Below are 22,184 nucleotides of genomic sequence, written 5' to 3' on the forward strand. Positions count from 1 at the left end.
CGCGGCAAAAACGCTTAAAAATCGCTACGTGGGCACACAGCCTTAAAGTCATGATATAACACATCCTGCACAGTGGAAGGTTAACCTATTGAAACAGCAACAGAACATTATGCATTTAATGACAATGTACAAAATTCAGTCATGTGTTGCCTTTTTTCTTTCCTGCAAATGAGGCATTATTGCACAATAGTAAGTATATAGGTGCTGTCACACTTAGCGATGCACCAGCGATCCCGACCAGCGATATGACGCGGTCAGGATCGCTGGTGCATCGCTAGGTGGTCGCTAGTGAGCTGCCACACAGGCAGATCTCACCAGCGACATAGCAGCGGTCGGCGGTCGCTACTTACCTGTCAGACGCGGCGATCCTGACGTCCTCCGCCCGCGTCCATGCGTCGCTCGTTGGCGCCGCAGGAAGCTGACGACGAGAAACGGTCCAGGACGTTTTCTCACGATCAGCGATAACCAGCGGGGGTGTCGGTCGGAGGTAAGTATCAGACATAGCGATATCGCTAGCAATATCGCTGCTACGTCACAAAACCAGTGACGTTATAGCGATATTGCTAGCGATATCGCTTAGTGTGACAGGCCCTTATGTCATCATCAAATGGAAAGTGAATGCCCTGTGTGGCTCCTGGCGATTGCACCTAAATAATGATACATTTGCTTTTCTTTACAGGAAAAAAAAGCATGGCTTCTTCGTCATGACGTTAAGACATCTGTGTCTGATGTGACTTTGTACAGAAGTTGTATTATGCTGTAGGCGGAAAGCAGCAGTTGTCATGGCAACATCAGTTCCCGAATTGGAGCAGGAATGAGTGTTGGGTCATTTTAGTACAAGTGCTGGAAACGCTCTGTACAACTCATTATAGGCAATGTTGTGAAACCACGGTCATTATTTCCGCAGGACTCCAATTAATCCAAGCAAGCTAATCTATCAAAGCTTTACACGCCATGCAATATATGTGTATATGCATTGCAGAAAAATTCACAAAACTACAAATATGCAATTAGACCAGATCCAAGCATTCTTTATTAATGTGTGGCTATCAGGAAGGTACCAATGTCTCTTCTGGGATGTACTGATATGTCTTCTGCATTAACCAGGCTCTACTTTGTGGAAACCAATCTCTGATGAAGCAGAGTGGTCTGACGTACCAGGGATAGTACATCTCCTCGACGCGACTTGTTCCAGATGACAACACTGTCAGCGCTGCGTCATGGGCAGGCATGGCAATCTTATCTCTGGAAAAAAACAAAACAGGAATAAGTAAGGTGTCCAGAGACACTCTGCTCATGACGTGTGAAGGACAGGCATAACATAGGCTTTTTTACAAGGTTGGTCCGAGAGAGCCATTTGTTACCCTACAATTAGGGTAACTATGTTACACAAACCACATGAAACTGACATCTACGAAGACTGGACATAAATGTGATCAAGAAAGATAATAAAAAACTGGTATATGGCATGAAAAGACATCTGCGTACTGTATGGCAAAATGGTGGCATACTATTTATTTGGGGACATTATGGCACTAATTATTTTGATGCTGTGTGGTATTATATGGGCACTATGGCAATTTTTAGATATAATATGTACTATTTTTCATAGTATAGCACTGTATGGCACTATTTATGTAGATCCAGCACCATATGTATTTTTGTTTTTGTACGGGGCAATAATCAGGAACAAGCATTATTTCAAACATTGGCTCATCCAAATGAGCTTAAAATGTTAACGGCTTAAAGCACTACGTAACATCAGTGTTTTTCAGTGCTGGAGTGGTGTTACTAAACTATGGTAAGTTCCCTGACGATAGTCTTATACTCACCAGCCACCATGTTCAGCTATTCCTCTCTAGCATCGGCTGATGAGACAACTGCTCCCATTAGCCGACGCCTGCTGCCGCTAATAATAGTGACAGCAGGAGCGGCTGATGGGAGCATTCATCAGCCGGCACCTGCACTCTAAATAATTAATTTAAAGAAAAAAAACGGCGTGGGTTTCCGTGTATTTTTGATAACCAGTCAGGCAAAACTGACAGCTGGGGGCTGCAACCCTTAGCTGTCAGTGTTAGCAAGGCTGGTTATCAAGAATAGAGGGTTCCCCATGCTGTTTTTTAAAATTATTTAAATAAATAATTTAACAGTGTGGATCCATGGCTCTGACCAATGGTAATGAATTTACTGCTGATCAGAAGCAGTGTTTGCTGCGCTGTTATGCACACGACAACGCAACAAGCACCCAGTGTTCGAGGGGGCCGAACCCAAACAGTAACGTGGACTTCCCAAACTATAGGTGTTGGGTATGGACGCTGAACTTTACTGTTTGGGTTTGCCCAGCTTTAGTTATGAGTCTCACAATTTGCGACACAGGTGAAATTTTTTTTTTTTTTTTAGGAATGTTTTTTTCACCATTTGAATAATAAAAAAGAAAATACTGTATGCAACTTTGGTATCACCAGGTTCCTTCTGACCTAAAGAATCATGCTGCCAGGTCATTTTAACACACACTGAACATTTGTTAAAACAAAACCCAAAATACTGTACAATTGCAGAATTGCGTGTTTTTTGCAGAATTTCACTTGGATTTTTTTTTCCTGGTTTGCATTATATTGAATGATAAAATTACTAGTATTATTCAAAACCACGACTTGTCCCATCTCTCATACAGCTATGTGGAAATAAAAAGTAAAAAAAGGGTTATATCAGAAGGGTGGAAAAAATGAAGATGCAAAAACAGGGCTTACAGACAAGGGAGCTTATCAATTCTACTAAAATGAATTTCTTAGTACCCACTTGTTATTAGTTATACCTGTACACTTCTCTGCTAATGCAAATCACTAATCAGCTAATTAAATCGCAGAAGCTAAAGGAAAAAAAGCACGAAGTCAAGTCAAGAGGTTCATATTTATTGTTTATATACTGTAAGGTAGAAAAAGAATCTGAAGGGAAGATATTGTGCCTGCATAGGCTGCATTCACACACCACACGGATCAAAGAATGAGAGCAGCGAAGCTCAGAGCAGGTCATATTCTGATTCGATTTTGAGGCTCAGGATAGGACATACTCCATGAGTTTGTGCGCAGTCTGATAAAAAAAAATTGCACTGTACCAAGGACATTTCACATAGATGTTTGATTGCAACCTAAATGGAAAAGCATTGTATAGTGTAGCTACATCTCATGTAGCAGTAAATGACTTATCAGATTAGATACTAATGCTCGTATTATCGCTATATCTGTGCTTATACTGTACAATTTAGAAAATATTTTGCTATTTGAGTATCAGGATTGCTACAGCTAATGTTTTATTAGTATTGGATGTTCCCTTCTACAGCAGATCAAAATCATTGCTGGTTGTGTCTGCATATATTGGGGACTGTAAACGCACGTCGGGGCAGAGCGATGCTACCACATGCACTTTCCCTATAGCGATTGTTACTGTCAGGTAAAGGCTTTCATTTTACTTACAGTGCTTGTTGTGGCAAACTAATTATTTGACAAATGTATATCCATCTTGTATATTCATTGTGTTTCGGTACAGGAGATTTGTTAAAGTTAATTGTGCCAGCAGTCATAGGCTCCTATAGCACCAAGCTCCTGTTAACATTTATTTACTCCCTCACGTTAGGCCGGGGTCACACTGCGTTATAGGAAGTCCGTTGACGGACTGCGTTACATCGCGGTATAACGCAGTCCGTTAACGCCGCCATTGTGCCCCATTGTCGGGCGCATTGCGACGCATGCCGTAAAGCGGCACGCGTTCGCGATGTGCCATTATTTGCTAACGGAGCCTCAGACGCGGCCTGCAGCGTCTGAGGCTCCGTCTCCATCATGATTCATCTGCGCTAGCGGGTATAGCATAACGCGATCGCGTTATGCTATACCGTTAGCAGCCAGTCAATGCTATGCATTGAACGGGCTGCTAAAACGTGATGTGAACCTGGCCTTAGGCTGAAACTCCAGGGTATTCCAATGTAGACTGGGTATCTCCTATTATTTGTTGCTGTACACCTACTAAAAACTGATTGTTTGAAAACTTTGGAAGATTTAACCCCTTAACGACGGTAATTAAGGCCACTTAAACCACAGCGCCGTTAATTCACGGCGCTGTGGAGAAAGTAACTAGCGCCCCCCAGTGTCGGATTTTTTCCGGAGTCTCGACTGCCGGAGGTAGCCAAGACCCCAGAGAACATTAATCGGGTTGGTTTTTACCGACCCCGCTTTTGCGATCGCCGTTATTAACCCTATAATGGCGATATTAACCCTATAACGTCGATCTAAAAAAAAAAAAGCAGCGATTTTGCATTTAATTTCTCTTTCCTCTGATGTGATTGCACATCAGAGGAGAGAGAAATACGGTCCCCGATCCCCCCCACGTACCTCCCGGTGGTCCTGCATTCCCCCCCGGTGGTCCTCTGTGCCGCCGGTGTCCTCCGGTGGGCGCCGCCATCTTGAAACTATCATAGTGATCAAAATAAAAAAAATAATAAATACCCCCCCCCGTTTATCACCCCCTTAGTTAGTCAAACATAATGAAATAAAGAAAATATTTTTTTTTCATTTTTCCATTAGGGTTAGGGCTGGGGTTAGGGTTGGAATTAGGGTTAGGGCTAGGGTTAGGGCTAGAATTAGGATTAGGGTTGGAATTAGGGTTAGGCTTAGGGTTAGAATTAGGGTTAGGGCGAATTAGGATTAGGGTTAGAATTGGGATTAGGGTTGTGTTGGGATTAGGGTTGGAGCAAGAACTGAGGGGTTTCCACTGTTTACCAACTTTGGGGATCTAATTTCTCCTGTTACCCTTGGGAAAATAAAAAAATTGGGGGGCTAAAAAAAAAATCACTTTTGTGGAAAACAAAAAGACTTTTTTATTTTCACGGCTCTGCATTATAAACTTCTCTGAAGCACTTGGGGGTTGAAAGTGCTCACCACATATCTAAATAAGCTCCTTCAGGGGTCTAGTTTCCAAAATGGGGCCACTTGTGGGGGATTTATACTGTTTAGGCACATCAGTGGCTCTGCAAATGCAACATGATGCCCGCAGACCATTCCATCAAAGTCTGCATTCCAGAATGGCGCTCCTTCCCTTCCAAGCTCTCCCATGCGCCCAAACAGTGGTTCCCCCCCACATATGGGGTATCAGCGTACTCAGGACAAATTGCACAACAACTTTTGTGGTCCAATTTCTCCTGTTACCCTTAGGAAAATAAAAAATAACGGGCTAAAAGATCATTTATGAGAAAAAAAAAGTGATTATCTTATTTTCACTGCTCTGCGTTATAAACTTCTGTGAAGCACTTGGGGGTTCAAAGTGCTCACCACACATCTAGATAAGTTCCTTAAGGGGTCTAGTTTCCATAATAGTGTCACTTGTGGGGGTTTTTCACTGTTTAGGCACACCAGGGGCTCTCCAAACGCGACATGGCGTCCAATCTCAATTCCAGCCAATTCCGCATTGAAAAAGTCAAACGATACTCCTTCCCTTCTGAGCTCTACCGTGCGCCCAAACAGTGGTTTACCCCCACATATGGGGTATCAGCGTACTCAGGACAAATCACACAACAACTGTGGGGGTATGATTTCTCCTGTTACCCTTGTAAAAATAAAAATTTGGGGGCGAAAATTTCATTTTTGTGGAAAAAAAATTATTTTTTATTTTCACGGCTCTACATTATAAACGTCTGTGAAGCACTTGAAGGTTCAAAGTGCTCACCACACATCTAGAAAAGTTCCTTAATGGGTCTAGTTTCCAAAATGGGGTCACTTGTTGGGGGTTTCCACTGTTTAGGAACATCAGGGGCTCTCCGAACGCAATATGGCATCTGATCTCAATTCCAGCCAATTCTGCGTTGAAAAAATCAAACGGCGCTCCCTCCCTTGTGAGCTCTGCCGTGCGCTGAAAAAGTGTTTTACCCCCACATTTTGGGTATCAACGTATTCAGGAGAAATTACCCAACAAATTTTGTGGTTCATTTTCTCTTTTAACACTTGTGAAAATAAAAAAAATTGGTTCTGAAGTAAATTTTTTGCAAAAAAATGTTAAATGTAAATTTTTTTCTTCCACATTGCTTTAGTTCCTGTGAAGCAGGTAAAGGGTTAATAATCTTCTTGAATGTGGTTTTGAGCACCTTGAGGGGTCTAGTTTTTAGAATGGTGTCATTTTTGGGTATTTTCTGTCATGTACACCCCTCAAAATGACTTTAAATATGATGTGGCCCCTAAAAAAAATGGTTTTGTAAATTTTGTTGTGAAAATGAAAAATCACTAGTCAAGTTTTAACCCTTATAACTTCCTAACAAAAAAAATTTTGTTTCCAAAATTGTGCTGATGTAAAGTAGACATGTGGGAAATGTTATTTATTAATAAATTTGTGTGATACATCTCTCTGATTTAAGGGCATAAAAATTTAAAGTTTTAAAATTGCAAAATTTTCAAAATTTTCGCCATATTTCCGTTTTTTTCATAAATAAACACAAGACATATCGAAGAAATTTTACCCCTAACATGAAGTACAATATGTCATAAAAAAAAATCTCAGAATCAGCGGGATCCGTTAAAGCGTTCCAGAATTATAACCTCATAAAGAGACAGTGGTCAGAATTGTAAAAATTGGCCTGGTCATTAAGCTGCAAACTGGCTCTGTCGCTAAGGGGTTAAACTATATTGGATGGAAATGTTTCTTTCTGGAATTAAACATTGAAATATATATATATATATATATATATATATATATATATATATATATATATATATATATATATATATACACACACACATACACACACCTTTCCTTACCAAGTTCGCATGTACACTATTGGTTTGTGTCACTCCCTTTTCTTTTTCAGCACCCTTCTATTTTTACATGTTTTGATAAGATTTATATTAATAAAAAATTTCCATTTTATACTACAACACTTCTCTATTGCCATAATTGAATTTTCTAAAAAATGGTAAACTTTTGATAAAAAAATATATTGGGGACTGTAGAAAGAGTCCAGGGCTAATATACTATGTTTCCCCAAAAATAAGACCTAACCTGATTTTTCAGGCTTTTCAGAGTATGCTTAAAATAGAAACCCTACTCCAAAAATAAGCCCCAGTTGTGATTCAGTAAGAAAGTGTCCACGCAGCTAAAAAGTTAAAGAATACAGCAGGACGTTTCATGAAAGAAAGCATGCACCCCCAAAAGAATTGCACTCATCAGACCCCAATAAATTAAACTTGCCAACTCTAATTGTTTGTGGTCTGATGAGTATGATTCTTTTGGGGGGTGCCTGCTTTATTTTGGAAGGTAAACCAATATTAATGATCAGTCCAAATACATAGAAAATTATAATTGTAAATTTAAGTAATTTAAACCATAGTAAATAGGTTTGCACCCAGGACTGGTATAATAGTAATAGCAGATCAGAAACGAAAATGTGCATTTGAACCAGTAATAAGATTAACACAAAATTAATTAACAAAATTTACATAAAATATTTCTTGAAATAATTTATTGAAAAATGCAAATTCAATATAAATATATCAATTAGACAGTAGATGGCACCACATAACAACGAAAAAATAGGGAAAGCTAAGAACATATAAATTACCATAACAACCCTGGGTAGAGTATTCATCAAATGATAAGACCTACAATTTCCAAAAGGAATTTTACTTAACATGTATTTGACAAATGAAGGTTGTATAAATTCCTTTTGGAAACTGTCTTGCCATTTGATGAATTATTTGTTGTTATGTGGTGCCAGCTACTAGAGGTGAGCGAATATTTCAATGTTCGGTTCGGATTACGATTGCCGAATTTGCAATATTCGACGATTAATTCTGCAGAATCCAGCAGATGGATACCCAACCAGGAGTGTTCACATTTAAACAAATGAGGGCCTTACACCACAGAGGTGGCATCAATTTCACCGCAGTAGAAATAGTATAATAGGGAACGACAGGTCTTCCTCTACGTCCAATCCAGCGTAGTGGACTGATTGAGGATGGCGTACGATTCATTTGTGAAAACTTCCTTTTTCTGTAGTTGCGGTATGTCAAAGAAGAAAGCTCAGAGTTATTACTATTACTGTTTAAAACAGTACTCCTGTCTATTTTATTTTCCACCTTAGTCACTTTGGTCAATATCCAATTGGGATAACCCCTTTCCATAAGTCTAAGCAAAGCCATGTCCACATCTCTGTGGTAGATAATAGTTGAAGTGCACATTCTGTTAAAATGTTGCAAAACTTTTAAAAAAAAAATTAAGACGTACAGGGGGAATGGAGTACCTTTGCACAAAAATGTTACAACCTTTTAAAAAGTCATAATTGATGAATCACCTGTAATGCCTGCTGCAGCGAAGTAGCACACCACCTCCACCACGGGGTGCGGGTGAAGGAAAAACAGGTACACTCACAGCAAAACCATTCGGCAGCAGGCAGGAGCCACTAGATGGCGGAGGAGTAGTCAGAAAAGCCGGGTCAGCAACAGAGATGGAACGAAGTACCAGAGGTCATAGCAATACATGTGGTCAGAAACAAGCCAGAGAAGTCAGAGCCGGTCAGGAGCAGGAAAGCCAAAGACGGAAGAGAGTCAAACAGGTCACAGGGCAAGCCGAGTCAAATATCAAGGAGTCACAACACAGAGAGTGAGTACTATGACGAGCGAAGTTACAGGGGAACACAGGAACGGGACCTAGGATAAAGGGCAGAGGACAAATCAGGGTATAACGGGGTCAGCTGCTCAAGCCAGAGACAGGAACTATAAGGCTATGTGCACATGTGCGGAATTCCCGTGGAAATTTCTGCAATTGCGCAACTCCCTGCTGCGGGAAATACACGAGAAATCCAAATGCATAATTCCCGCGAAAAACAAGCGTTTTGCAAGCATAATTAGCTTGCAGAATACTAGCATTTTCCAAACGATCTGTAGCATCGCTTGGAAAACTGATTGACAGGTTGGTCACACTCGTCAAACATAGTGTTTTGTTATGAACACTTTTGACCTGGCTTCTGAGTTTGGGCTCCCTCTGGTGGTTGCTGCAGGTAATGGAGCTGTGATGTACTGTGTACGATTCATATAGCGTCTTGTGCTTGGGTGCGAGGATAACACAGGAGACACAGGTTTGATTAAGAGGGACTTGTATTACTTCATACATGTAAGCAAAAGGGTTCACACAGTTTTGCAGATACAAAGGCAGGAGACACAGCAGGCAAGAGTAAACTTTAAGCACTGCAGAACTTCCACAACAGGTTCATGGTCTCTCTGTTACTTCCCTTGCAACTGTGGATTTAGCAGGCAACAGGTTTCCAGTGTCCACAAGTGTTTCCAAGTTCATCAGCAGCAGATGGCTGGAGTACCAAGTCCAAGGCTTCCAGGAGCCAGGTCACAGGCTAACTGCAGACTTGATTCTGACGCACTGATTGCTCAGCTGAGGCTGCTTAAGAGGCAAGAGGGAGAGAATAAGGGCAGGAACATGAAAGCTGGAAACTCCATACTAACTGAGGGCAAGATAGCTGCAGCAAGACGGAAAGCAAAATGGCCGACGGAAAAACGGAGTTTCAAAAAACATGTCAAAAGAGACTGAGAACCTTACAGGAGCTGGTCTGGCTGACAGAAGTCAATCACCTGAGTAGGATGATTAGAGGTCAGGTGTTACAGACTGGAGTGATTTAAGTGAGCAACCTTCCCTCAGCTCTTGCCGGTGATCTGGTTTTCTTCCTGAGCATTTTGGAAGTCTGCTTGCCTACTGCTTCGTCCTGCACCTTTCAGATAAGTTATTTGTCTGCTTGAATCTTTTTGCATTTGATCCATTTTTTACTTTTCTCCGATTTCTGCCTTGCTGGTGTGAGTCCAGCCTGGTTCCCTGCTGGGACCTGTGCTGGACTCGGTTTCATTTGCCACAGCTTATGTCAGTCTTTGCTGTATCTCTAATCCCCTGTTATATCAGTATCTTTTGTTTGCGTCCAGTTACACCAGAGTTCTGATTTTGTGGGGGAGAGGTCGCGTGGACTCAGTATTTTTGCATATCAGACGCGTTGGAATTTTTCTTAGGGTTTTTGCGTGATTTCAGACAGTATCCTTTCCTGTCCTAGTCTATCTAGACAGTTTGGGCCCCATCATTTGCTTACTCTATTTTCTGCCTGTGTTTGTTCCTCATCCTGTCTCACCGGCAATATATGTTCGGGGGCTATCTGTTCTTTTGGGGGTCTACTCCGGGGCAGTATAGCTTTCTCCTTTCTCTCTTTAGGCTTAGTTAATTCTTTGGCTGTGCTGAGGCGTCTAGGGCATTGTAGGTACGTCCCACGGCTAATTCTAGTTGTGTTGTCAGTTTAGGGGTCTGCAATCCGCTAAGTTACCAACCTCTCTGGTTATCTGGTTGCCTCGCCTATTCCCCTGTTACCCTCCTCGGTTACCGGATCATAACAGAATCACCGGCCTAACTGTAGATTCTAGGGTACTCTAAAGAAGGAAAGAATAGTAAAAAAAATAAATAAATAAATAAAGAGGGTGTCAGAATTTTTTATATATTTTTTCCTCTTTTTCTCTGGGGGCCGTAGGAGGATTATGTCTTTATTGGATACTAAGCAATTGTCTGATCGTGTGGAGCAGCTCGCTGCTGAAGTTCGGAGAATTTCTGCCTATCTCTCTCAGTTGTCTGCTGTGGAACCTAAAGTCCCTATTCCTGATTTATTTTCTGGGGATTGGTCTAAATTTTTGAACTTTAAGAATAATTGTAAACTGTTTTTTGCCTTGAAACCTAATTCCTCGGGGAACTCGGTGCAGCAGGTTAAAATTGTCATCTCCCTGTTGCGCGGCGACCATCAGGACTGGGCTTTTTCCCTGACACCTGGGAATCCTGTTCTGGCTAATGTGGATGCGTTTTTTTCAGGCTCTGGGGTTGTTGTATGATGAACCTAATGTTATTGATCAAGCTGAGAAAACCTTATTGGCATTGAACCAGGGTCAGGAAGCGGCAGAGTTATAGTGTCAGAAATTCCAAAAGTGGGCGGTCCTTACTAAATGGAACGATGATGCCCTAGTGGCTCTTTTTCGGAAACGTCTGGCAGAGACCGTAAAAGATGTTATGGTGGGATTTCCTGTCCCCTCTGGTTTCAACGACTATGTCATTAGCCATTCAAATTGACAGACATTTACGTGAATGTAAAACTATGCAAGAGGCGGTGTTGCCTTTCAAACAAACTTCTGAGCCCATGCAGTGTGATAGGGTTTTTTCTAGGGCTCAACATCAAGAATTTAGAAGGCGTAATAAGTTGTGCTTCTTTTGTGGGGATGCTTCTCATACTATTTCCGTCTGCCCTAAGTGGGAAAAACATTTTGCTCACTCATTTGTTTTGGGCAATGTACAGCCTAAATTCCTTTTGTCGGTTTTCTTGATCTGCTCCTTATCTTCATTTTCTGCTAAGGCATTTGTTGATTCAGGAGCAGCCCTGAACCTGATGGATTTTGACTTTGCCAAACGTGGTTTTCCCATGGTACCCCTGCGGACTCCTATTCCTTTGAGGGGTATTGATGCTACCTCTTTGGCGGAGAATAAACCCCAGTTTTTGACCCAGGTGATAATGCGGGTAGCCCCGGACCACCAAGAGAATTGTAAATTTTTGGTGTTGCATAATTTACATGACATTATTGTGCTGGGTTTTGCTTGGTTGCAGACCCATAATCCTGTTCTGGATTGGAAATCTGTGTCTGTGGTTAGTTGGGATTGTCAATGTGTTCGTAGTGACACTCCTGTTTTTTCTACCTCTCCCCAGTCTCATGATGTCCCTGACTATTTGGCTGATTTCTCTGATGTATTTAGTGAGAGTAAGTCTGCGTCCTTATCCTCCTCACAGGAGTTATGATTGCGCGATCGAGTTAGTGCCCAGTTGTAAATTTCCCAAGGGTCAGCTCTTCAATTTATCTGTACCTGAACATGATGCTATGCGATCTTATATCAGAGTCATTGGAGAAGGGTCATATCAGACCGTCCTCTTCACCTTTAGGTGCCGGCTTTTTCTTTGTAGCCAAGAAAGATGGCTCATTGAGGCCATGTATTGACTATCGTCTCCTTAATAAAATCACTGTTAAATATCAGTATCCATTACCCCTGATTTCCGATTTATTCTTCAGAGTGAAAGGTGCTAGTTGGTTTACCAAGCTTGACCTTAGGGGGGCATATAATCTTATTCGCATCAAGCACGGTGATGAATGGAAGACGGCGTTTAATACTCCTGAGGGGCATTTTGAGTACCTAGCGATGCCTTTTGGGCTCACTAATGCCCCTTCTGTCTTCCAATCTTTCATAAACGATATTTTCCGGGATTTTGTGGACAAGTTTTTGATCGTTTATTTGGACAATATTTAGATTTTTTCCAATGATTGGGATTCTCATGTGGAACATGTCCGGATTGTATTCCGGATTTTGAGAGAAAATGCTCTGTATGTTAAGGGATTGAAATATCTCTTTGGCGTACAAAAATTTTTTGTTTTTGGGATTCATTTTGTCCCCGTCCGCTGTTAAAATGCACCCGGTCAAGGTCCAGGCCATTTATGATTGCGTTCAGCCCACTTCCTTGAAAGCTCTCCAGAAATTTTTGGATTTTGCTAATTTCTACCGTAAATTCAAAAGTAATTTTTCTGGTATTGTTAAACCACTGACGGATTTGACCAAAAAGGGCACAGATGTGGTGAATTGGTCTCCACTGGCAGTCTCAGCGTTTCAGGAGCTTAAGCGGAGATTCACTTCTGCTCCAGCTCTACGGCAACCTGATGTTTCTCTCCCATTTCAGGTGGAGATAGATGCTTCTGAGATTGGTGCAGGAGTCATTTTGTCTCAAAGAGATCCAGTAACCACTAAGATGAATCCTTGTGACTTCTTTTCTCGAAAATTTTCCCCATCTGAACCTAATTATGATGTGGGGAATCGGGAGTTGTTGGCTATGAAGTGGGGGTTTGAAGAGTGGAGACATTGGTTGGAGGGGGCCAGACATAAAGTTGTGGTCCTCACCGACCACAAGAACTTGATCCATCTCAAATCAGCCAAGCGATTGAATCCTAGACAGGCTAGGTGGGCCTTGTTTTTAACGCATTTTAATTTTGTGGTCTCCTTTCTTCCGGGCACTAAGAATATTAAGTCGGATGCCCTCTCTAGGAGTTTCTTTGCGGATTCTTTTGATGTGACTGAGCCTACTACCATTCTAAATGAGGGTATGGTTCTTTCCGCTATTTCACCCGATTTGAGACTTGCCCTGGAGGAATTTCAGGAGGACAAACCTGAACGATGCCCTATGGGGAAATTGTATGTCCCCGACCAGTGGCGGAGAAGAGTAATGTCTGAAATTCATTGCTTCCTGTTAGGTGGTCATCCTGGTATTTTTGGTACCAGAGATTTGGTGAGTCGGTCTTTTTGGTGGCCTGCTTTATCTCGTGATGTCAGGAATTTTGTGCAGTCCTGTGGGACTTGTTCTCGGTCCAAACCCTGTTCTTGTTCTAGTGGATTGTTAGTGCCACTGCCGGTGCCCAGGAGGCCATGGACCCATATATCAATGGATTTTATTTCCGACCTCCCTGTCTCTCAGAGAATGACTGTTATCTGGGTGATCTGTGATAGATTTTCCAAGATGGTCCATCTTGTACCACTGCCGAAGTTGCCATCCTCTTGGTTGGTGCCCTTGTTTTTACAGCAGGTGGTTAGTTTGCACGGTATTCCGGAGAACATTGTGTCTGACAGAGGAGTCCAGTTTGTTTCCAGATTTTGGAGAGCTTTTTGTTCTAAACTGGGATTTTAGTTGTCCTTCTCCTCTGCGTTTTACCCTCAGACTGTTAGGAACCCTGAAGGTGAACCCACTGGACCATGGCAACGAACCTCCCCTGGGCGAGCGGACCAGGTGGACCACCCCCTATACAGGGAGTGCTAGGGACAGGCCCAGAGGAAACTATTACCGTGGCAGCTGGTACCTAGGGCAGAAGCACAGAAGACTGGACCGGGGTAGAACGGCAGGAACACAAGAGACAGGACCGGGGTAGAACGGCAGGAACACAGGAGACTGGACCGGGGTAGAACGGCAGGAACCCAGGAGACTGGACCGGGGTAGAACGGCAGGAACCCAGGAGACTGGACCGGGGTATAGCGGCAGGAACACAGGAGACTGGACCGGGGTAGAACGGCAGGAACACATGATACTGGACCGGGGTAGAATGGCAGGAACGCAGGAGACTGGACCAGGGTAGAACGGCAGGAACACAGGAGAATGGAGCTGTGGGCTGGGAAGGCAGGAACACTGGAACATAGGAGAGAACAGGTAACATATATGAGAGAGCGAGACAGGAGACGAGACGTGGAGGAAGCGGCGGCGAACGCCAGCAAGAGGGGCCAGAATCACAAGGGAAGGCAAGTGACGATCAGGCAGCGTCACTAGGGGGCGACAGCCTGATATGGGAGCGTGGGGAGGAGCTCCCGGGTCAGGGTCCTCCTGACCATAGAGAGGACCTGGTGGAGTGACCGGCTCAGAGAGGAGGAAGTGCTCGTGCATGGAGAGAGCTGCGGGGAGCGCGCTCCCGGGAGGAAGCAAGCGCTGTCGTCAGAGCAGGGGCACAGACGGGGACGCGCCGGGAAGCTGCAATCTGGTGAGTCCGACGGGGCATAGGGAGCGGTGGCACAGCAGAAGGAAGCGGTGACGTGACAGTACCCCCCTCCTTACACGCCCCCCTCCCAAAGCTGGAGAGAAATCTTGCCAAAATCCGGGGAGCTTGAATGTTCTCCCGAGGTTCCCAAGATCTCTCCTCGGGGCCAAAACCTTTCCAATCGACCAGAAACAAGGTCTTTCCCCTTAGCCTTTTCATGGCGAGAATGTCTTTAACCTCAAAGACATCATCGGCGGAAACAGGCTGGGGGGGTGCGGGTGGTAGTGGCATGGAATTGGTTGAGGACCACAGGTTTCAGAAGAGAAACATGAAACGAATTGGGGATGTGAAGCAAGGCAGGGAGCTTTAACTTGTAAGAGACGTCGTTGATGCGGGACAAGACCTCGAAGGGTCCAATATACCGGTGACCCAATTTGGGCGAAGGAATCCTAAGGCGGATGAACTTGGAGGATAACCACACTCTGTCGCCAGGATGATAGAGAGGTGGATCCAAGCGCCTTTTGTCTGCGTGTATCTTCATCTGAACCTGCGCTTGTTCGAGTTTTGGTCTCCTGCCAGATCCTGGAGAACTCCCCAGACAGAAGATCAGCAGCCGGCACACCCGAGACAGGAGGAACTGGTAGAGGTACGCCTGGATGTAGCCCGTAGACGATAAAGAATCGAGACTTGGCAGAAGATTCGTTGGCGTTGTTGTTATACGCAAATTCGGCCCATGGGAGCAAGTCAGACCAGTCGTTCTGGTGAGCGTTGGAGAAGTGACGGAGGTTATTAACCAAAATTTGGTTAGTACGCTCTGCTTGACCATTGGTCTGAGGGTGATAAGCGGAGGAGAAATCCAGCGTGATGTTCATAAACTTGCAGAGCGCTTTCCAAAATCGGGAGGTGAACTGGACTCCTCTATCAGAGACAATACGTTGAGGGAAGCCATAGAGACGAAAAATATGGTGGATAAAAATCTTCGCCAATTCAGGAGCCGAAGGGAGCCCAGACAGGGGAATGAAATGGGCAATCTTGGAGAATCTATCCACAACGACCAAGATGACAGTACATCCAGAAGAGCGAGGTAGGTCAGTGATAGCAATGTACTGCCAGGGAGCCGAAGGAACTGGAAGCGGGTGCAAGAGTCCAGAAGGTAATTGCCTGGGAACTGTGACGTCCGCCTGCGGGTCTGGGCTGCAGCCAGGCAACACCCCGAGAAACACTGATACCCTTTACCCCTATACAGGGATCTGGATTTATAGCAGAGCCCAGGAGGCGCTGTCTGAGTAGGAGCAGTGACCAGAGCAGGACGGTCGTCAGAAAGGTGTTCCAATACAGGACACAAACGTGGAGATATGCGGGTCTAACCCAGTCGGGCAGCAATGGTACAAAAACGGTAGACAGAAGCAGAGTCAGATTCAGGCCGAGAGTCATAAACCAGGAGAGTAGAAGATGGTACAGAATCGTTAGGCAGAAGCAGAGTCAGATTCAGGCCGAAAGTCATAAACCAGGAGAGTAGCAGAGGTACAGAATCGTTAGGCAGAAGCAGAGTCAGATTCAGGCCGAAAGTCATAAACCAGGAGAGTAGCAGAGGTACAGAATCGTTAGGCAGAAGGAGAGTCAGAAGTCCAGGCCAAAGTCAGTCAGTCAGAAAGTAATTCACACAGGAACACACAGGGGAACCAAGAATATATCCGGCGGCTTGCAAGACCAGTCCCAAGGTATTTCAGGGATCAGGTCACCCCTCATAGGTTCCTGGACTGATGATGTCATCAGTACCGCCCCCAGGACCAGGCCAGATGGAGATGCAGTAACCTCTTGATGACTGACAGAGGGGTGGAGCCTGCGTCCACCAGATGCCTGCACAGGTGCCCTTACTCTGTCAGTACCATAACTCCCGGGCGAGCCATGGCGCCTCCTAGGAGCAGCAGACCCAGAATTTAACGGCGACGTGACAGACCGGCGCCTCCTAGAGGCTAAAGCCGGGACAGTAGGCTCTGAGCCTGACGTGACAGAACCACGGCCCCTTCCAGTGGCCGAGGCAGGAACAGCCGTCCCTGAGTCTGACGATAAAGTGGCGGTCCGGCGCCTCCTAGGGGCCGCGACCGGAACAGCAGGCCCTAAGTCTGGCGGAAACGTGACAGTACCCCCCCCTCCAAGAGGGGCCTCTGGACCCTCAAAACCCGGTTTATCAGGGTGAAGGAGGTGAAACCTTCTAATCAACCCCTTGGCATGAATGTCACTAGCGGGGACCCAGGACCTCTCCTCTGGGCCATAGCCTTTCCAATGAACTAAATATTGCACAGACTTTCTCACTAAACGGGAATCAAGGATGCCCTGGACTTCGTACTCCAAGGCACCCTTGACCAAAACTGGAGGAGGAGGGGACTGGACGGGATGAATTGGGGAGCGGTACACCTTGAGAAGGGATTTGTGGAAAACATTAGGAATTTTAAAAGACTGAGGGAGCCTTAAACGAAAGGCTACCGGGTTAATTACTTCTAATATCTCGTAGGGACCAATAAACCTGGGCCCCAGTTTGGCAGATGGCACCTTAAGCTTAATGTTTCTGGTAGACAGCCAAACTTTGTCCCCAACTCCTAGGTGCGGCCCTGTGGACCTCCGTTTATTTGCGGCCAAAGCCTGCCTGACTTGGGACCCTTTCAAGTTTGTGTTCACCTCCGACCAGACTGTCCTTAAGTGACGTATGGAATTCTCTACTCCCGGAAGCTCCGACATCTTGGCCGAAAATGAACCAAAACGTGGGTGCAAACCATGATTGCAGAAGAACGGGGTGGTTTTGATAGATTCCTGGTACTGGTTATTTAGAGCGAACTCAGCTAATGGGAGATGTTCCGCCCAATCAGACTGATGTTCCGAGACATAGCAGCGAAGATATTGCTCTAGAGCCTGGTTGGTACGCTCCGTTTGACCATTGGTCTCAGGGTGGTAAGCGGAGGAGAAGGATAATTCAATACCAATACGTTTGCAGAATGCTCTCCAGAATTTGGAAACAAACTGGGTACCTCGGTCGGACACGATATTCTCTGGAGCGCCATGCAGCCTTATTACATGAACAATAAACAACTTACTCAGAGTTTCTGAATTAGGTAATCCAGAGAGGGGAACGAAATGACATTGCTTACTGAACCTGTCCACCACCACCCAGATGCATGTCTTCCCCTCTGAGGGTGGTAGGTCAGTAATGAAGTCCATGGAGATGTGGGTCCATGGACTCTCTGGAGCGGGCAAGGACTGGAGCCAGCCGGCAGGCCGATTGTGAGGGGACTTGGCGCGAGCACAGATTTCACAAGCTAATACATAATCCTTGCAGTCCTTAACTACCGTTGGCCACCAAAAACTCCTAGTCACAAGTCTGGCGGTATTATTGACCCCAGGATGGCCTGCCAGGACGGAGTCGTGCGACTCCTTCAGAACTTGTAGGCGAAACGGCGCTGGAACAAACAATTTCTGGGGGGGCGTCGAGTCAGGGGCTGGTTCTGGGGACCTACGGATCTCCTCCAGAAGGTCCAGAGACACAGCCGACACAACAATACCATTGGCCAGTATTGGAACTGGCTCCGAGTCCTCAGCCTGTGAGGGGCAGAAACTTCGAGAGAGAGCATCAGCCCTCACATTTTTGGTACCAGGACGAAAGGTTATTAAGAAATCAAACCTAGAGAAGAACAAGGCCCACCTCGCTTGTCTAGGATTTAATCTTTTAGCTGACTCCAGGTAAGTCAGATTCTTGTGATCTGTAATCACAGTGATCTTATGTTTGGCGCCTTCGAGGAAGTGGCGCCATTCCTCGAAGGCCCATTTGATCGCCAATAACTCCCGATTACCTATATCGTAATTCTTCTCAGTGGCAGAGAATTTGCGGGAGAAAAAGGCACATGGGCGAAGCTGAGTGAGTGATGCAGTGCCTTGCGACAGCACTGCTCCAACTCCGACCTCAGAGGCGTCCACCTCTACAATAAACGGGCGGTCCAGATCAGGCTGAACCAAAACTGGGTTGGCTACAAAGCACTCTTTTAACGTAGCAAAAGCCTGAATTGCCTCAGGGTTCCAATTGGTCACGTCTGCCCCTTTTCGGGTCAAATCCGTGAGTGGTTTAGCAATTTCGGAGAAACCCCTGATGAATTTTCGGTAATAATTTGCAAACCCTAAAAATCGCTGCAGCGCTTTTAGCGACTTGGGTTGCACCCAAGTTTTAATAGGTTGGATCTTGGCAGGATCCATACGGAAGCCTGTGCTTGAAACCACATATCCTAAAAATTGTACCTCCTCCGCAAAAAAACCACATTTCTCCAGTTTAGCAAACAGGGAGTGTTCTCGCAGTCTCTGCAGTACAGAGCGAACGTGCTGAGCATGTGTCACAGGGTCAGCAGAATAAATCAAAATGTCATCTAAATACACGACGACATACACCCCACAAATGTCCCTGAAAATGTCATTTACAAAGTGCTGGAACACGGCAGGTGCGTTACTGAGTCCGAAGGGCATTACCAGGTACTCAAAGTGGCCAAGAGGGGTATTAAAGGCTGTTTTCCACTCATCCCCGTCTCTTATGCGGACTAGATTGTATGCCCCCCGGAGGTCCAGTTTAGTAAACCAACGGGCTCCCATTAGCTGATTAAAAAGATCAGGGATGAGTGGAAGCGGGTACTGGTTCTTTATAGTGATTGCATTCAATTCCCGGTAATCAATGCAGGGTCTGAGACAACCATCTTTCTTTTCTACAAAGAAGAAGCCAGCTCCAACTGGTGAAATAGATGGTCTAATAAACCCCTTTTTTAAGCTATCTGCTATGTACTCGTTCATAGCCTGACGCTCTGGACCTGAGAGATTAAATATTCTCCCTTTTGGGAGACGGGCATCTGGAATCAGATCTATAGGGCAATCATACTTTCTGTGAGGGGGTAGCTTTTCAGATTTTGCAATAGAAAAGACATCCTCAAAATCTCTGAAGGCAAACGGTATGTGGAGGGGTTTAACTTTAACTTGGTTTACTGTTAGCGACATGCAGTTTTCCTGACAGTGTGAACTCCAGCGTATAACATCGCCTAGGTGCCAGTCGATGACTGGATTATGCTGGCGTAGCCATGGCATCCCCAAAATGACTGCAGCAGACAAATTATCCATGACAAAAAATGACATAACCTCGGTATGCAATGCTCCCACCGACATAGTGATTTTGTCAGTAACAAATTTAACCCCCTCCTGGACAATAGATGTGCCATTAATAGCCGTAGTTGTTATAGGGGCATTAAGTCTTAATAGGGGTACACCGAGACTTTTAGCAACCAAAGAATCCATAAAATTCCCTTCAGATCCACAATCCACATATGCGTTCACACACTGAGATTTCTGACCAAAAGAAAGGGCAATAGGCAATAAAACTTTAGCCGCATCTGCGGGCAATACCTGTGCCCCTGGGCAACCATAGCCAGAGTTGCCCAGAGGCCGATGTCTCAGTAGTATGGATCTCTGACGCTCAGCTCTTTCTCTGAAGGCTCCAGACTGCAGCATACTGGTGCAGGAAGATGAAAGTGCTCCTTCAGGCTGTGCACTGAACCAGGTGTTTAGGCCAGAAATCAGCCCAGTCAGAAGAAGGGAGAGAAAAAAAAAGTTCAGGGAGACTGCTTTTGTATATGCTGGATATATACACAAGAAGCAGTTTTTTTTATATGGCCGGATATAATGTGACGTCCGCCTGCGGGTCTGGGCTGCAGCCAGGCAACACCCCGAGAAACACTGATACCCTTTACCCCTATACAGGGATCTGGATTTATAGCAGAGCCCAGGAGGCGCTGTCTGAGTAGGAGCAGTGACCAGAGCAGGACGGTCGTCAGAAAGGTGTTCCAATACAGGACACAAACGTGGAGATATGCGGGTCTAAACCAGTCGGGCAGCAATGGTACAAAAACGGTAGACAGAAGCAGAGTCAGATTCAGGCCGAGAGTCATAAACCAGGAGAGTAGCAGAGGTACAGAATCGTTAGGCAGAAGCAGAGTCAGATTCAGGCCGAGAGTCATAAACCAGGAGAGTAGCAGAGGTACAGAATCGTTAGGCAGAAGCAGAGTCAGATTCAGGCCGAAAGTCATAAACCAGGAGAGTAGCAGAGGTACAGAATCGTTAGGCAGAAGGAGAGTCAGAAGTCCAGGCCAAAGTCAGTCAGTCAGAAAGTAATTCACACAGCAACACACAGGGGAACCAAGAATATATCCGGCGGCTTGCAAGACCAGTCCCAAGGTATTTCAGGGATCAGGTCACCCCTCATAGGTTCCTGGACTGATGATGTCATCAGTACCGCCCCCAGGACCAGGCCAGATGGAGATGCAGTAACCTCTTGATGACTGACAGAGGGGTGGAGCCTGCGTCCACCAGATGCCTGCGCAGGTGCCCTTACTCTGTCAGCACCATAACTCCCGGGCGAGCCATGGCGCCTCCTAGTGACCGCGACAGGAGCAGCAGACCCAGAATTTAACGGCGACGTGACAGACCGGCGCCTCCTAGAGGCTAAAGCCGGGACAGTAGGCTCTGAGCCTGACGTGACAGAACCACGGCCCCTTCTAGTGGCCGAGGCAGGAACAGCCGTCCCTGAGTCTGACGATAAAGTGGCGGTCCGGCGCCTCCTAGTGGCCGCGACCGGAACAGCAGGCCCTAAGTCTGGCGGAAACGTGACAGGAACCTTGTCTTTGGCACAGGATGGACACGAGGCTAGAAAGCTACGAACATCTTGGGGAAGAGTAGGCCACCAATAGTAGAGTGAGACCAGACAAAGGGTCTTTTTCAACCCAACATGGCCTGCAATCTTGGAAGCATGACCCCAATGCAGGACTCGTTTTCGGTTGGTCACTGGGACGAAGGTCTTACCCGGTGGTAGGGTAGACAACCTGAGGGGTGCCACTGTGATGATCTTGGAGGGATCCAGGATGTGCGTAGGGTCTTCCTCGGCATCGACCGCAAGAAAGGATCTGGACAACGCATCAGCCTTGGGGTTCTTACTACCCGGGCAAAAGTGCAATTCAAAATCGAACCGAGCGAAAAACAAAGACCATCTTGCTTGTCGTGGATTTAGTCTCTGTGCCGATCGGATGTAAGCCAAGTTCCTATGGTCTGTGTAGATCTTAAAAGGATGCACAGCTCCTTCCAAAAGGTACTGCCACTCCTGCAACGCCATCTTGATGGCCAAAAGCTCCCTGTCACCAATGAAGTAATTGCGTTCTGGAGAGGAGAACATCTTCGAGAAGAAGCCGCAGGTGACCAGTCGCCCAGACGGGGATCTCTGGGAGAGTACGGCTCCGGCCCCCATGGCAGAAGCATCCACCTCCAAAATAAAAGGTTTGTTAGTCTCCGGGCGGTGAAGGACTGGAGCAGAAGCAAAGGCTTGTTTCAGGGCAAGGAAGGATTCTTCGGCCTCTGAGGTCCAAACATGCGGGTTAGCCCCCTTACGAATCAGAGAGGAGATGGGTGCGGTCAAGGACGAAAAATGTGGGATGAATTGCCGGTAGTAATTGGCAAAACCCAGGAATCGTTGAATTGCCTTGACTCCATGAGGTTGCG

At 45.6% G+C, this 22,184-nt stretch overlaps 1 pseudogene; it reads right to left on the minus strand.

Moving 5' to 3' along the window:
• Nucleotides 1-1,005: 1,005 nt before the first annotated feature.
• The window catches only part of LOC141100606 (hydroxysteroid 11-beta-dehydrogenase 1-like protein), a 39,663-nt pseudogene continuing 18,484 nt past the window's right edge, over nucleotides 1,006-22,184 (minus strand).

Source organism: Dendrobates tinctorius, unplaced genomic scaffold (genome assembly GCF_039654945.1).
Source record: "Dendrobates tinctorius isolate UK_male_01 unplaced genomic scaffold, ASM3965494v1 ptg000011l, whole genome shotgun sequence".
Taxonomy (NCBI): Eukaryota; Metazoa; Chordata; class Amphibia; order Anura; family Dendrobatidae; genus Dendrobates; species Dendrobates tinctorius.